The sequence below is a fragment of the Nomascus leucogenys genome, unplaced genomic scaffold, assembly GCF_006542625.1.
Source record: "Nomascus leucogenys isolate Asia unplaced genomic scaffold, Asia_NLE_v1 000665F_133112_qpd_obj, whole genome shotgun sequence".
Classification (NCBI taxonomy): Eukaryota; Metazoa; Chordata; class Mammalia; order Primates; family Hylobatidae; genus Nomascus; species Nomascus leucogenys.
Window position 1 is genome coordinate 37,271 of NW_022095949.1, and position 11,219 is coordinate 48,489.

Consider the following 11,219-nt stretch of genomic DNA (forward strand, 5'->3'; position numbering starts at 1 on the left):
GGTCAGGGAGGAGACTTAGGGCAGGAGGCCAGTCAGGGAGGAGTTAGGGCAGGGGGCTGGGTCAGGGAGGAGTTAGGGCAGGGGGACTGGTCAGGGAGGAGTTAGGGCTGGAGGACAGGTCAGGGAGGAGTTAGGGCAGGGGGACGGTCAGGGAGGAGTTAGGGCAGGGGGACCGGTCAGGGAGGAGTTAGGGCAGGGGGACCGGTCAGGGAGGAGTTAGGGCAGGAGGACGGGTCAGGGAGGAGTTAGGGCAGGGGAACCAGTTAGGAGGCCATGACCTAGGACTTCAGCAGTGGGACTAGAAAGGGGATGGATATGAACAACATTGCAAAGTAAAACTAGAGAGATGGCCGTGCACAGTGGCTCACTCCTGTAATCCCAGCACTTTGGGAGGCCAAGGTGGGCGGATCACAAGGTCAGGAGATCGAGACCAGCCTGGCCAACATGGTGAAACCCTATCTCTACTAAAAATCAATAAAAAAAAAAAATAGCCAGGTGTGGTGGCAGGCACCTGTAATCCCAGCTACTCCCCTTTCGACCATGGAGAACGGCATTCCGGGCAGGCTGGTTTGGAGAAGTCGCTGAACCTAAGTGAGCAGGAAGTGAAGGTCTATTCCCACCTGTGCCTGTGTTCCCAGATAGCAGCTGCCTCGTGGCGACTCACCAGAAGCCAGGTCCCTCCATACCTCATCTCAATTAACTCACTCCCCAGGAGCCAGGTCCCTCCATACCTCATCTCAATTTATTCACTTACCAGGAGCCAGGTCCCTCCATACCTCATCTCAATTAACTCACTCACCAGGAGCCAGGCCTCTCCAGACCTGGCTTAATTCTCACTATACTTAATTCAATTAATTCTCACTATAGCCCTATCAGACAAACTCTAGGATACATATGAGGAAACGGAGGCTCAGAAAGGCTGAGAAAGTGGCTTGAGGTCACCTAGGTGGTAAGTGGTAGAGCTAGGAGTTGAAGTCAAGTCTGACTCTGAAGCCCACGCTCTTTTCATTGCACTATCTGCTTTTGTTTCTCCCCAAAGCCACAATATGCCACAATGCAGCCCAAGGCCTCTCCTCTAGTACTGTGCTGAGGGCTCGGAACAGATCAGGGCTGAAGCCAAGATGTCATCCAGTGTAATACCCACATGACCTCCGTGAATATCTACCCTGCCTGAACACTGTTTATCTTTAGGAAGCAGGATGCCTGAGGTCCAAACTTCTCCCTGGTGATCAAACCAGCTAAGACGGATGGAATCCAAGATGGCACCTCACTTGACCTCTAACTTCATTATGATCTAATTTCCATGCTAAATGACAGTCCCACTAGCACTGTAACAGTCAACAACCAACATGACAATGATGAGAAAAAACCATAAAAAAACAAATAGCAAGGTGGCACTGTGGTTTTGAAAAGTTCTCCACACAGACCCGGAAAACACAGGATTCCTCCCCTTGCTTTTTTCATTTTTATTTTTGTAGAGATGGGGGGGTATCACTATGTTGACGACGATGGTCTCGAACTCCTGGTCTTAGCAATCCTCTCATTTTGGCCTCCTGAAGTTCTGGGTTTATGGGAGTGAGCCATTGCACCTGGCCACTCCTCCCTTTGCTTTTAATGCTCAGCCCCTTCACTAAAGATGCCCTATATCTGTGACTTCCTGGGTCTCATGAGCAGAAAAGTTGATTTGTGAGCCAAGCTCTCACTTCTCAATTCCATGGCCACCAAATAAAGCCTGCACTGCTTGAGGCTCACTTTCGGTTTTGCATATTGGCTTCATGGCACCAAACAGGGAAAGACCCCATTTTAGGGGAAGTGGCTTTGTCAGTAACAAGGACACAGAAGGAAAGAAATGGAGGATGATTTAGGGCAAAAGTCAGCAAACTATGGTCTATGGACCAAATCTGGCCACTGCCTGTTTTTGTGCAACTCATAGGCTAAGAATGTTTTCTACATTTTTAGATGGTAGGAGAAGAACAAAAGAAGAATAATGTTTTGTGACACATGAAAAGTATATGAGATTCAAATTTCAGTGTCCACAGACAGCAATCCTGGCTCCTACCCCTAAAACAATCATTGCAGTGGAGCTCGGCCCTAGCTACGGCCCCTTTCTCCCTTTGGTTCCCTGACTTTGGGGTCTGGAGGCCACAAAGGCAAGGAGCAGGCTGCCATCCACCCCTTCTTGGAGAAACCGCCGGGAGCTTACCGTGCTCTGCATCCAGTCTAGGTGGCTCCTAGCGGGGCTTAGTGGCTTCTCCATCCTCAGCACCATCTGCAGCACCATCTTGGTCATCTGAGAAGCTGAGAGAAACACAAGGTAAACGTTCCTGTCCTCATTTCTGCCTCCCAACCCCACTGCTGCTGCTCAGCATCCCCAGTATCTCTCTGCAGACTCCTGTCTGCCCTCAAAAGTCTACATGGTACCAGTCAAGAGACATCCATACTGAAGACGATAGAAAGGTAAGTGGAACCCAACCACCTCATTCTCTACCCTCATGTCTACCACGGACAGCTGAACCTCTCCCTGTGGAACCTGGAAAAGTAGCTCAGAGAGGAGTAGCAGGTGGCAAAGAACATCAGGGAAAAAAGCTAGAAGGAATATGTAGGCACCTTTGACCTGAAATAGAGAAGATGCAAGATCTCAGGATTGTCAGGGACCTTAGGAACCATCTAGGCCACATCCTGGCTTTGGCCTGAAGTGCAGGCAAAGGGCTTGCCTCTGCCAACCATAGCATCCAGCTTTGCTGTAGGTGGAATCAGGCCTGTATGTGAGTTACCAGGGTTGCAGAGGACACTGTGGTCTGGGCAGCAGTCTGGTACCACATGGCGGAATTCACCACAGTAGCAACTTCCCCTCTTGCAGTGGTGATCCGTTCCAAGACGGCAAAGGTGCTGGGGTTGGGAGCAGCTGCCTGGAGAAAAAGGAACGTTAAAAAAAAAAAAAAAAAAAAAAAAAGATTAAAATTAGCCAGGTATGGTGGTGCGTGCCTGTAGTCCTGGCTACCCAGGAGGCTGAGATAGGAGATCACTTGAGCCCAGAAACAGGAAGTTGAAGTGAGCCATGGTCATACCAGTGCACTTCAGCCTGGATGACAGAGCAAGATCCTGTCTCAAAAAAAAAAAAAAAAGAAAAGAAAAAGAAAAAGAAAAGAAAAGATAGATTTAACAAATGGTGCTTGGACAACTGGATAAGCACATGCAAAAGAATGCATTTGGACTCCTACCTCACACCATATACAAATATTAACTCAAAATGGACCATAGACCTAAATGTAAGAGCTGAAACTGGCTGGGTGTGGTGGCTCATGCCTGTAATCCCAGCACTTTGGGAGACTGAGGCAGGCAGATCACTTGAGGCCAGGAGTTCAAGACCAGCCTGGCAAACATGGTGAAACCCCTGTCCCTACTAAAAATACAAAAATTAGCTGGGCATGGTAGCATGCACCTATAGTCCCAGATACTCAGGAGGCTGAGGCAGGAGAATTGCTTGAACCCAGGAGGTGGAGGTTGCAGTGAGCCAAGATTGCACAACTGCACTCCAGCCTGGGCAGCAGAGCAAGAATCTGCCTCCAAAATAAATAAATAAATAAAAATAAGTCAATCAAATTTAAAACTGGACAAAGGATTTAAATAGACATTTCTCCAAAGAAGATATACAAGTGGCCAGTGAGCATGAAAGATATTCAACATCATTAATAATAAGGAAATGCAAATCCAAACCACAATGAGATACCACCCCACATCCATTAGGATGGCTAAGATAAAAAATAAAATAGCAAGTGTTGGCTGGGTGCGGTGGCTCACACCTGTAATCACAGCACTTTGGAACACTGAGACGGGTGGATCACAAGTTCAGGAGTTTGAGACCATCCTGGCCAGCACAGTGAAACCCCGTCTCTACTAAAAATACAAAAATTAGCTAGGTGTGGCAGCATGCACCTGTAGTCCCAGCTACTCGGGAGGCTGAGGCACGAGAATCTCCTGAACCCAGAAGGCAGAGGTCGCAGTGAGCTGAGATCACGCCACTGCACTCCAGCCTGGCAACAGTGCGAGACCCCATCTCAAAAAAAAAAAGCAAGTGTTGAAGTGTTGCTGAGGATGTGGAGAAATTGGAACCCTCATACACTACTGGTGGAATTGCAAAATGGTGCAGCCACTTTGAAAATCAATTTGGGGAGATGAGGTGGCAGCAGAAAAGAATAAAAAAAAAAAAAAAGAAAAACAATTTGACAGTTTCTCAGAATGTTAAACACAGAGTTGCCATACGACCCAGAAACCCTACTTCTGAGCCTGTAGTTAGGAGAATTAAAAACACATGTTCACATGAAAACCTATCAATGAATATTCATAGCAGAGTTATTCATAATAGCCAAATAGTAGAAACAATTCAAATGCCCTTCAACTGATGAATGGATAAAACTAAATCTGGTATATCCGTATAATGGAATATTACTCAGCCATAAAAAGGAATGAAGTACAGATGCATGCCACAACAACAATGAAACTTGAAAACATGCTAAGTGAAAGAAGCCACTCACAAAAGGCCGTGTATTATATGATTCCATTTATATGAAATGTTTAGAATAGACAAATCCATCAAGACAGAAAGTACATTAGCGGTTGCCAGGGGCTGGTGAGATGTGGGGACTAGGCAGTGACTGCTGATGGGTACAGAGTTTATTTGGGGTGTAACAAACATGTTCTGAAATTAGACAGGTGGCCAGGCACAGTGGCTCACACCTGTAATCTCAGCACTTTGGGAGGCCGAGGTGGGCAGATCATTTGAGGTCAGGAGTTTGAGACTAGCCTGGCCAATGTGGCGAAACCCTGTCTCTACCAAAAAGTACCAAAAAAATAAAAGAAGACAGCAGTGATGGTTGTGCAACCCTGTGAATACACTAAAAAACACTGAAATGTATACATGGTGAATTGTACAAAAGGGTAAATTTCACATCATGTAAATTATCTCTCAATAAAGCTGTTATTAAAAAGACAGGGAGAGAGAGGAGGAGAGAAAAGGGGGAGATAAGATGAGGAGGGTAACGGGAGTGACAGCAAAGAAGAGAGAAAGACAATCGAGAAAACAGCAGAGAAGAGAGTGCCTAAGAGGGAGAGAAACCCCTCCCCCACTCCCCACAGTTAGAGGAAGGTCTTCCGGAGCCCTATTTACAAACCAGTTCTGCCGACTCTACCCCCTGCCCAAATTTCCCCAGATTGCTCAGCTCAGTTGTGATCTGGTCATTGTCATTCCCTCCAAGATAAGGGGATGCATCTTCTTTAAGAGTGGGGCAAGCAAGGCTTGGGCAGGAGGGATGTTGGCCCAGTTACCTGGCGAGTCTGTGGCTCAGATGATAAGAGGACCCAGGTGTTGTCACCCCAGGACTCTCAACACTGTTCTCTGTCTACTTGACTTTGACCTTCCAAATTGCTTCCTGTTAGGTTAACACCTGGCTCTTTAGGGCTAAACTGGAGGGCTTTGTTTAGGGATAAACTTGAAGGCCTTTCAAAGTTGCCAAGATCAACAGGGAGTAGGCCTCTGAGCCCTGTGGGCCTGGGTGTGGCTGAGCCACTCTGTTGTGCAAACAGGGCCAGCAGGTGTCTGGTAGAAGTGTGGTCTGGGGGGTCAAGACTCTGAAGGTGAGGGTGGCCTGGCTGGGGCCACAGCCTCTGAGTTTGGCCTGGCTTTTGCCTCATATTGAGCTCAGGAGCCTCCTGCAAGTGATCAGCTTCCCTTCTCATATTGTCCCTCTTCCCCAGAGCCTCGTCCTGCGTCAGGTTGTCACCAAGACCAGGGATCAACCAGAAATGGCTGGAGTGGAAATAGAGCCCCAGGAGCCTCCCAGACTAAGGTTGCCGACAGTTTGTGAGACTGAGGTCAATTCGGTGGCATAACCAACATTCATTTCAACAGGATGACACTGAATGAAATAGAATAGACCCACATACGTTGTATGTAAAAGTCAATTGAGTTCTTTTTGAAATTTCTGTTGGTTTTTATAGACACGGATGCACTTACTGGGTCAGAGTATAAAATGTATTTATTAAAGTGAATGGGGGCCAGAAACGTTGGAAAGCCACTGATCTAGAGAGATGTCCTCATTGTATAGACAAGGGGAGAACCCTTTGCCCATGGCTGGGAGTCAAACCAGCAATCCTGACCTCTCCCCTGCTTTCCCACCATATCGTGCTCAGGGTCCTCACTCAAAAAGCCTCTTGTTGCATGTGCTACTGAGCTCTGCTGTTCCTAAACACCCTGCATTCTCCTGCCTCTGAGCCTTTGCTCAAGTTGTTCCCTTGGCTTAGAAGGCCCTTCCCTCCCATATCCATTAGAACAAAATATTCTATGCTTCAAGGCGGCATTTGAAGACAACTTCCCCCAGGGTGCTGAGGAGCTAGCTCATTATTACGAAAATGATAAAGAAAGAATCAAACATTGATCCAGCCTTTCCATCCAAGCAAAATAGTTGACAAGGGAAATATCTTCACGATAGAGAAACTTCGGCCAACACGTGCAGAAAGAACAATAGAAAAGCACTACTTGGCAGCCCCTAATAAAAAGTGGATCTCAGCACAAATCATTAGTGGACAGAATTTTATAATGGGTGCACTATCTGGTGGATGAAGTTTAACACCAGTAAAAGTGGGACAGCTGGACACTTTGTGTCTCCTTCGAGGCACAATAGGAAGTACCCATCTATGGATTCTTCCTGTCAAAGAAATCTCCAGTCCTGATTTCATCTCAATTACCAGATTTCAGGAAAGACGGAGGCAGAGCGACATCCACAAAGATTCAATCAGCCAAACCCAGAAGGTAGGATATGCCGCGGGACACAGTGCCTGGTTCGTTCAACAACTAAATGACACCAAAAAATGACACTGATCTAGGTATAGATTTAAAGACATTTAAGAAATATGCTAGTTAAACATGTGTGCGTTATCTTTTTTGGATCTTGACTTGAAGAAGCCAGCTGTAAAAAGGCGTTTTTCTTTCTTTCTTTCTTTCTTTCTTTCTTTCTTTCTTTCTTTCTTTCGTTCGTTCTTCGTTCGTTCGTTCTTTCGTTTTTTTTTTTTGAGACATGGTCTCACTCAGTGCAGCAGACTGGAATGCAGTGGTACGATCACAGCTCGCTGCAGCTGCAACCTCTGGGGCTCAAGCAATTTTCCCACTTCAGCCATCTGAATAGCTGGGACTATAGGTGGACATCAACACACCTTGCTAATTTTTAAACAAAATTTTTTGTAGCGACTGAGTCTTACTATTGTACCCAGGCTGGTCTCAAACTCCTGAGCTCCAGTGATCCTCCCACCTTGGCCTCCCAAAGTGCTGGGACTACAGGCATCAGCCACCGCACCTGACCTTTTTTTTTCTTTTTCTCTTCTGCTTTGCTGCTGAAAAAAAGATATTTTTGACAAGTGGGGGAAATATGAACACTGATAGGTATTAAATGATAGTAAGTAGTTTTTAAATTAATTAATTATTTTTTTTTTTAGAGACAGAGTCTTGCTCTGTTGCCCAGGCTGGAGTGCAGTGGTGCAATCTTGGCTCACTGCAACCTCCGCCTCCTGGGTTCAAGCAATTCTCCTGCCTCAGCCTCCCGAGTAGCTGGGATTACAGGCACCCGCCACCATGCCTAGCTAATTTTTGTATTTTTGGTAGAGACAGGGGTTTCACCATGTTGGCCAGGCTGGTCTTGAACTCCTGGCCTCAGGTGATCTGCCTGCCTCAGTCTCCCAAAGTGTTGGGATTACAGGTGTGCAGCCATATTTGTTTTGGCTCTGATAAGGTATTGTGGTTATATTTTTCAAATATGGGGGATAAGAGCTTGAGCAAAATGTTGATAATTTTGAAGCTGGCCAGCTGGTACCTTGGGTTCATCATCCTATTCTCTCTACTTTTGCGTGTGTTTGAATTTTTCCATAATAAATAGTTTGGTTTTCTTTTTTTTTTTTTTTTGAGATGGAGTCTCCCTCTGTCCACCAGGCTGGAGTGCAGTGGCGTGACCTCGGCTCACTGCAACCTCCGCCTCGGGTTCAAACAATTCTCCTGCCTCAGCCTCCTGAGTAGCTGGGATTACAGATGCGCACCACCACGCCCGACTAATTTTTGTATTTTTAGTAGAGACGGGGTTTCGCCATGTTGGTCAGAGCTAGTCTCAAACTCCTGACCTCGTGATCTGGCTGCCTTGGCCTCCCAAAGTGCTGGGATTATAGGCGTGAGCCACCGCGCCTGGCCATAAATAGTTTTTAAAAATAAATTAGATCCATTCTGAGAGGTCTTCCTACATCCTCCCAGCTGAGATTTCTTATTCTTACGTTAGAAGCTACTGATTTCAACTTCTCTCATTGCATCATTGCATTCCTCCCTGTCTGCACCACCGTTACAGCTTTCTTTCTGTAAGGGGGGGTCTGTCTTCCCTATCTGCTTCTTGAAGGCAGGAAATGCATCTGTATTTCTGATAATAATAATGCCAAATAATTTTTATTTAATTGAATAAAAAAGATCTGAATGGAACTTAGGCTCATACTTGAACCTCCACAGTGTCCATGAGCCAGGAGAGAATTCTAGTTATTAACAGTCCTGACTGGCACCATCAAAAAATGATAGCACAGCCAGGTGTAGTGGGCTAATACCTGTAATCCCAGCACTCTGGGAGGCTGAGGTGGGAGGATTGCTAGAGCTCAGGAGTTTGAGACCAGCATGGCCAACATGGTGAAACCCCATCTCTACAGAAAAAAAATACAAAAATTAGCCAGGTGTGGTGATGTGCACCTGTAATCCCAACTACTCAGGAGGCTGAGGCAGGAGAATTGGTTGAACCCGGGAGGTGGAGGTTGTAGTGAGCCGAGATTGCACCACTGGACTCCAGCCTGGGCACAAAAGTGAGACTGTCTCAAAAAAAAAAAAAAAAAAAAATTAAAAATAATTAAAAGAAAAAATAAGGCCGCACATGGGGGCTCACTCCTGTAATCCCAGCACTTTGGGAGGCCGAGGTGGGTGGATCACGAGGTCAGGAGTTTGAGACCAGCCTGGCCAACATGAAGAAACCCTGTCTCTACTAAAAATACAAAAATTAGCCAGGCATGGTGGCAGGCACCCGTAATTTCAGCTACTCAGAGGCTGAGGCAGGAGAATCACTTGAACCCGGGAGGCGGAGGTTGCAGTGAGCCGAGATTGTGCCACTGCACTCCAGCCTGGGCAAAACTCTGGCTCACAAAAAAGAAATAAACAAAGAAAAAAGAAAAACAATGATAGCACATTAAGGGAAAAGAAGTTCATTCCCACAGTGACCAAGCACCAGTTCGCTCACTCACTGGCTCATTCATTCATTCATTCATTCATTCATTTTATTCTACTGAGTGACTCTCTAGCTGACTGCCATGGTGGATTACTTTTATTCTATTGAGTGACTCTCTAGCTGGCTGCCATGGTGGATCATTTTTATTCTATTGAATGACTCTCTAGCTGGCTGCCATGGTGGATCATTTTTATTCTATTGAGTGACTCTTTAGCCAACTCCCATGGTGGATCATTTTTATTCTATTGAGTGACTCTTTAGCTGGCTGCCATGGTGGATCATTTTTATTCTATTGAGTGACTCTCTAGCTGGCTGGCTGCCATGGTGGATCATTTTTATTCTATTGAGTGACTCTCTAGCTGGCTGGCTGCCATGGTGGATCATGCAGTGACATTCCACTGCCCCACTCCATCCCCCAGAAAAACATCCTGCAGGTCCTGAGTCTAGAGCAGAACGTCATCATACTGTGTGGTAAACACTGTGCCACAGGCAGGAGGAGAGAGCCACGGTGTTAGGGCAAGGACGGTAAGTCCATCAGCAGATGGCTTCCTGGTGAGGGAATACCTCCAGGGACTCCTTTAGGATCATTCCACTGTCTTCAGACCTAGAGGCTAACAGAAGTGCCAAGCTGGGACACCTGAAACAGCCCATACAGGGCTGTGTGAAGAACCCAAGGCTAATAGTTGGTGCCCCTCCAGAGTAACACTCTTTAAATGTGTTTAAGAATTTTGTAGACCAGAAGGTGAGGGCTGTTGGGGCAGGTAAGGGAGGGGTATACACTGGGCAGCCTCTTGCAGTCTTCCACAGCCCCAGTGAGGCTGCTTCAGCCCCAAGCCTGCAAACCCCACTCAGCAAAACTGAAGTCCTGCCCTTACCCAAAAGTCCTTTTTACAAAGAAATTGAATAAAAGTGTCTGTTGTTACTTAGCATGCCCCTCATGGCTCCCACCCCCACAAGAAGTACAGTCTTCCCCCCGCCCCACCCCCCAGATGGAGTCTCCCTCTGTCACCCAGGCTGGAGCACAGTCACGCCATCTCGGCTCACTGCAACCTCTGCCTCCCGGGTTCAAGCGATTCTCCTGCCTCAGCCTCCCAAGTAGCTGGGATTACAGGCACCCACCACCACACGTGGCTAATTTTTGTATTTTTAGTAGCGATGGTATTTCACCATGTTAGCCAGGCTGGTCTTGAACTCCTGACCTCAAGTGATCCATCCATCTCAGCTTCTCAAAGTGCTGAGATTACAGGCGTGAGCCACTGCGCCCAGCCAAGAAGTACAGCCTTGTGCCACATCATGATGTTTAGACCGATGATGGACCATATATATGACAGTGGCCCTGTAAGATTATAATAGGGCAGATGCAGAAACCCAATATATGGCACTTGATATTGGCCTTGAGGATCAAGCAGGGGAAATGACTGATATTGAGTAATGGGACATTTGCTGGGACATGTGGCTTTCCATTTGGAAAACAAACATATAAATAAATATATATACCATCTAGGTTTATGTAAACTCTGGATTTCATTGTGTGAACTCTATGATATTCATACAAAAATGAAATCGTCTGATGATGCATTTCTCAGAATGTATCTCCATCATTAAGCAACAGCTGACTGTGTTCCCACCAATGACATCTAGTTTTCTCCCAAGAGAAGTTGTAGGGCCGGGCAGTGGCTCAGGCCTGTAATCCCAGCACTTTGGGAGGTGGAGGCGGGCAGATCACCTGAAGTCAGAAGTTCGAGACTAGCCTGGCTAACATGGCGAAACCCTGCCTCTATTTAAAATGCCAAAAATTGGCCAGGCATGGTGGTGCATGCCTATAATCCCAGCTACTCGGGAGGCTAAGGCAGGAGAATCGCTTGAACCCAGAAGGTGGAGGTTGCAGTGAGCCGAGATCATACCACTGCACTCCAGCCTGGCAGC

At 46.7% G+C, this 11,219-nt stretch overlaps 1 long non-coding RNA gene across 1 annotated transcript; it reads right to left on the minus strand.

The window, feature by feature from the left end:
- Positions 1–1,451: 1,451 nt before the first annotated feature.
- Positions 1,452–2,825, minus strand: LOC115833771. Its single transcript, XR_004029074.1, has 2 exons — positions 2,775–2,825; positions 1,452–2,298 (listed from the first exon to the last, which is right to left on the minus strand). It is a non-coding gene; the product is annotated as an uncharacterized LOC115833771 (long non-coding RNA).
- Positions 2,826–11,219: the final 8,394 nt, after the last annotated feature.